The sequence below is a fragment of the Actinia tenebrosa genome, unplaced genomic scaffold (genome assembly GCF_029948245.1).
Source record: "Actinia tenebrosa isolate PJP-AT-01 unplaced genomic scaffold, QUT_ActTen_1.0 PGA_scaffold3__52_contigs__length_22856419, whole genome shotgun sequence".
Taxonomy (NCBI): Eukaryota; Metazoa; Cnidaria; class Anthozoa; order Actiniaria; family Actiniidae; genus Actinia; species Actinia tenebrosa.
This window is the reverse complement of record NW_028292580.1, coordinates 13,667,152-13,673,151: the sequence shown is the minus strand read 5'-3', so window position 1 is coordinate 13,673,151 and position 6,000 is coordinate 13,667,152. Positions and strand designations below refer to the sequence as shown.

Sequence of the window (6,000 nt, the reverse complement as noted above, 5' to 3'; positions counted from 1 at the left end):
CCCCCATACTTGTGCGTCCCGGAGTAAATGAAGCCGTCGGTGATGTCTTTCACGTGTATGCGCCTTTCTAAAGCAACCTCTAACTTCTTGATGTTTTCAATGGTGGCTCCTGCCCTACGAGTAGCATGCTCCCATTTCCTGATGGCTTCTCTTCTCTTCAACGTAAGCTTACCTCCCCTAGAGGAATCCTCGAAGAACTCTCTAACTAACTTACCCACGCAGTTACCCGGATGCCGCATTGGTTTGAGCTTCTTAACGTCCGGGTTCTTAATTTCATACGCACCGTAAATAACCACGGTGACCGGGTAAGCAACTTCGTAGAACAACATGTCGATGCCCACCAGCGCCCCAGGACGCGTGTCCTTGTTTAAAACGAACAGGTCCTTCCTGCCAGACGCCCGTATTGGATTCCTGCCCTTTTCTATTATCCACTCGCCGTCTAAATACTTTATAAACGTCAACTCCAGGCGGTAATTACCTTCGGGCATTAAGTCAATTATCCTTTCTGCTCTTTCCTCGCTCATCGTCTCATCTGTATCTCCCTCCATAAACGTTGTGAAGGCAAAGTCGGCGTCTAAGCGGTCCAGCACCTGAGTTCGCAGTCGGCGCACAGTCTTGTTACTAATGCTTTTGATGGTGTCCATCTATATCTAAGGAATATTTTATCCTCCGTTTGCGACACAAATATTTTAACCTTCGCAAACATAGCAGCAGTAAGGAAATCTTCGCGCAACATATAACGGGACACGGGTAATTCCCGCGGGGGACGCTAGTGTATAAACACGGGTAATTCCCGGGCAATTCCGAATGGTGATCGCGAGTCCCCCTTACTGCTGCTTAAGCATTACTATATTGAATATCAATTGGCCATTGTTTTACCACTGCCTTGTTTTTGTAGGCATTACTATATTATATATTAAGTGGCCATTTTTTTGGCCACTGCCTTCTTTATGTAGGCATTACTATTGTATATTAACTGGCCATTATATTTGCCACTGCCTTGCTTATGTAGGCATCACTTTATTGTACATATGACCTGGTCATTGTATTGGTCACTGCCTTGTTCATGTAGGCATTACTATATTGTGTATGACCTAGCCATTTTATTGGTCACTGCCTTGTTTATGTAGGCATTACTATATTATTGTATATGACTTGGCCATTTTATTGGCCACTGCTTTGTTTATTTAGGCATTACTATATTGTATATGACTTGGCCATTTTATTGGCCACTGCCTTGTTTATGTAGGCATTACTATATTGTATATGACTTGGCCATTTTATTGGCCACTGCCTTGTTTATTTAGGCATTACTATATTGTATATGACTTGGCCATTTTATTGGTCTCTGCCTTGTTTATTTAGGCATTACTATATTGTATGAGCTAGCCATTTTATTGGTCACTGCCTTGTTTATTTAGGCATTACTATATCATTGTATATGACTTGGCCATTTTATTGGCCACTGCCTTGTTTATTTAGGCATTACTATATTGTATATGACTTGGCCATTTTATTGGCCACTGCCTTGTTTATGTAGGCATTACTATACTGTATATGACTTGGCCATTTTATTGGTCACTGTCTTGCTTATTTAGGCATTACTATATTGTATATGACTTGGCCATTTTATTGGCCACTGCCTTGTTTATGTAGGCATTACTATATTGTATATGACTTGGCCATTTTATTGGCCACTGCCTTGTTTATTTAGGCATTACTATATTGTATATGACTTGGCCATTGTATTGGTCACTGCCTTGTTTATTTAGGCATTACTATATTGTATGAGCTAGCCATTTTATTGGTCACTGCCTTGTTTATGTAGGCATTACTATATTATTGTATATGACTTGGCCATTTTATTGGCAACTGCCTTGTTTACTTAGACATTACTATATTGTACATGACTTGGCCATTTTATTGGATTCTGCCTTGTTTATTTAAGCATTACTACATGTATATTGTATATGACTTGGCCATTGTATTGGTCACTGCCTTGTTTATTTAGGCATTACTATATTGTACATGACTTGGCCATTTTATTGGTCTCTGCCTTGTTTATTTAGGCATTACTATAATGTATATGACCCGGCCATTGTTATTGGTCACTGCCTTGTTTATTTAGGCATTTCTATATTGTATATGACTTGGCCATTTTATTGGTCTCTGCCTTGTTTATTTAAGCATTACTATATTGTATATGACTTGGCCATTGTATTTGTCACTGCCTTGTTTATTTAGGCATTTCTATATTGTATATGACTTGGCCATTTTATTGGTCTCTGCCTTATTTATTTAGGCATTACTATACTGTATATAAGCTGTATATTTTATCATTCCTTGCGTCATTAAGGTAGACAGTACTATCATGTATGAACTGGCCATTTTTTTGGTCACTACCTTGTTTATTTAGGCATTACTATATTGTATACATATGAGCTTGCCATTTTACTTGTCACTGCCTTGTTTATTTAGGCATCACTGTATTACTTTTCACTGCCTTGTTCATGTAGGCATTACTATGTTGTATATGAGATGGCCATTTTACTTGTCACTGCCTTGTTTATTTAGGCATCACTGTATTACTTTTCACTGCCTTGTTCATGTAGGCATTATTATGTTGTATATGAGATGGCCATTTTACTTGTCACTGCCTTGTTTATGTAGACATTACTATATTTTGCATATGAACTGGCCATTTTATTGGTCACTGCTGCTTATTTACTGTTGTTGTTTTTTTTGAACTTTGCTGACCCAAAAATGTGTTCTTACCAAAGCAACCAGGAAATATTCTCACAGGGATCAAAGAATTCCTAAGAAATGCAGTGCTTTATGGATAGTTATGAGATCAGATAATGTTCCTATAGATTTGCTGAATAGATGGAAATCATAGATATTAGATGAACAGTCTGGCATACTTCCCCAACAGTTATTCAGATGAGCCACAGCTTTGAATGAGATGAATACATTCATATCACATATTATAGTGCAAAAATCAAGAACAATAACTGAGATGCCAATCGAGATTTTACAGACATAATTTGAAACACTGTTCTTCACTTGTCAACTAAATCCCAAGTTATATTTGAGACTGCTCAAATAGCCAAAGGACAAGACAATGGTCAATCATTGGATAAATAGTAATTTGACTGGAACATACCTAGGAGATTAGAAACAGATAAGCCTTGGATCAAAAGAAGCATGGTATATGACTGACGTGAGGATGGTCTACCACTGGATGGATATTTCAAGCATACTGCAGCAACCAAAAGATGATATAAAATACTGGCCTGCCTTTAATTCGATGAGATACAATGTACATTAATTGTACAATTCAAATGGGTAAATGTTATTTTTGAATGATTTATAAAAACCCTATAAACTCCTTGATATTATTAGTTGTGTTTTTCCCTATTACTATTATCATTACAGAATGGTGTTCTTCAAAGAGATGTCACAATACAAACTGGAAATCTGTTCAAGGAGAAGCAGTTGACTGTATATTTGTTATGTGATGTACTATGTGGAGTCCATGTTTTATGTTGTTGTCTTGATAATATATACTAATACTGTGTGCGCTAAGCGATCTATTGGTTTTTATAAAATAAATTAAATAGTACGCACGCTGTGATTGGTTGATAGCCATGTTTGCATGAGGATATGTAAACACAGTTGTGACATCACAACTTTCGTGTTTTCCCAATACAAGTTCAAAATTAAAAATTTACAGTTTCTTTCGAGGAAAAAAACGCCCCCAAAAATGTATTTTGAAGACGAAGTTCCAAATTTTGACTTGTGTCAGGGCCACAGGCATAACCCTATGGTCTCATGCAGGTCTTTCTGATCGTAATATCATGACAATCTCTCGTTGGTCACCGCAAAGAGAATTCCCTCAGGAGCTACAACACAGGTCCTCCGTCAGGATAGCTGCGGTTGTTCAGCGACGTGCTTTCTCATGATTTAAATACACCGCCCGATAAAGAATACAAGTATTTCAAGGCTCTTCAGCTCCACAAAATATCTTCTCGAGGCAAGACGAAACAATCAACTTCGCTGCCATGTTTTCTCGCTGTCAAATTGAGCAAAACCACGTTTCTCTCAACCGAGAATTCCATTCACAGTGACACTTGTTATCCACTTTTGATCACTTTCGTAAAGATAATCAATTCTGAAATATTTTATTAAGATTTCTATTCAATCTTTGGACATTTCTTTGTATTTGTTTTAAAGTTTTAGAATGATAAATGTTGAAAATAGGTAGCGATTCTTTCTCGCTTCACATTTGCCTTTTCCTTGGCGTTTATTACACAAAATTTGATTGGCTAACAATCGAAGTTCGTGATGTATGGAGAATTTGTATTTTGATATGAGAATCAAATTCAAATAAAGATTTATTTTCTTGCAAGTGGTAATGTTTTCCCTTAGTATTTATTTTATGAAAGCAATGGAAAACTTTTTTCTCTGTGTTTACATAGCCTGATAGCAACACTCGGGGGGTTGGGGGAATTCTCAACAGTTATGCAAACCCTCGACTACGTCTCGGGTTTGTATAACTGTCTCGAATTCTCCCAACCTCCCCTCATGTTACTATCAGGCTATGTAAACACGGAAAAAGTTTTCTATTGCTTAAATATAATGAGGTTTTCATGAGTATTACAAAGCCTGGTTATGAAAATGCTTTAACAACTTAACCTTATAATGCTCATAGTTAATATTGACTTGTTATATCTAACCATTAATTTTAACACTTAGATACTAAACAGGCTTTGTAAAACTTTCTAGGCCATTATATAAACATTAAATTTGCACGGTGCAATTGATTGGCTTTGGACACTGATTGGACACCCATCTAGTGTGGTTTCACAGGTGGGAAATTTCCGCTACATGAATGGTAGCCTCCACGTGGCGTAGCGGGGAAGGGGTGTTATGGAAACATGCAAGCACACAGTCAAGGTTTATAATATTGTGTACTGATTGTTACCATGGCAACTCTACAAATCACCATTCAATCAAATTATTTAAGAGTGCAACCTTCAGAATGATTTTATACTTTGATATTGCATAATTGAATATGATAGGAAAAAGTTTCTCTTCGTTCAACTGGTAGGCAATGCTTATCTCTTCAAACGTCACATTCACTTGTATCATTCTTGCATTTTGATTTTTTGAGTTCCAATTCTGGCTAGACATATTGTTGGATGACTGGCTGTTATTCTAAACCCTGTTTTTAGAAAAGTATTTAGTTGATGCACTGGATATTCAATATTAGAGAATTTGAATATCACAAGTCCTAAAATAGTAAAATTTAATACAAGAATTTTGCAGATTATTGAAACATGCTGAAGCTCACTGACTCAAATACAGACAGCCCAGACATTCTACAGACAACCCATACATCAGATCCAAATGGTGTAAGAGAGCACACTTGACATATACTTATGGTAATGTCTTGAGGGCTGGGTGCAATTCCAAGATTGGATTGTATGTGGTTGATCAAAAAAAATAACATACACCATTACTAATCAGACACACACACCATGCATGCAAAACAAAAAGTTTCATCTTGCTATCAACACGTCTTTTTGTAATGTGGTCACATAAGAAAATAGCAAAATAACAGTCTAAATATATCTTTAGACACTACTTTCATACATAAATTCTTTTGAATATAACAAACTGTGTTCCGGCACAAAAGTATGACCACATTTAATGTACTTGCACATTTTTATGCATGGGCTCTGTAAGTTAAACCAACGCATTTCGATGACAAGCTGGCTGCTTTTACCAAATAAGGTATGCAAATGCTTGTTTGGCTGGAAAAGCCTGTGCTAAGAAGTATGCAAATACATTAAATGACGGTCAAACTTTTGTGTGTTGCACTTGTAAAGCGCCGGTTTTTCAACAAGAATTAATCACACTCATTTTCATAACAAAATATATATGTACCAACCAAAGCTCAAGACTTCGAGGGTTCTTTGCTACTAATCTCTCAGACTG

At 36.8% G+C, this 6,000-nt stretch overlaps 1 long non-coding RNA gene across 1 annotated transcript; it reads left to right on the top strand.

The window, feature by feature from the left end:
• The first annotated feature begins 2,594 nt into the window (after nucleotides 1-2,594).
• Nucleotides 2,595-4,408, top strand: LOC116297864 (uncharacterized). The gene is made up of 2 exons (XR_004197271.2): nucleotides 2,595-3,345; nucleotides 3,436-4,408. It is a non-coding gene; the product is annotated as an uncharacterized LOC116297864 (long non-coding RNA).
• The last annotated feature ends 1,592 nt before the right edge of the window (nucleotides 4,409-6,000 follow it).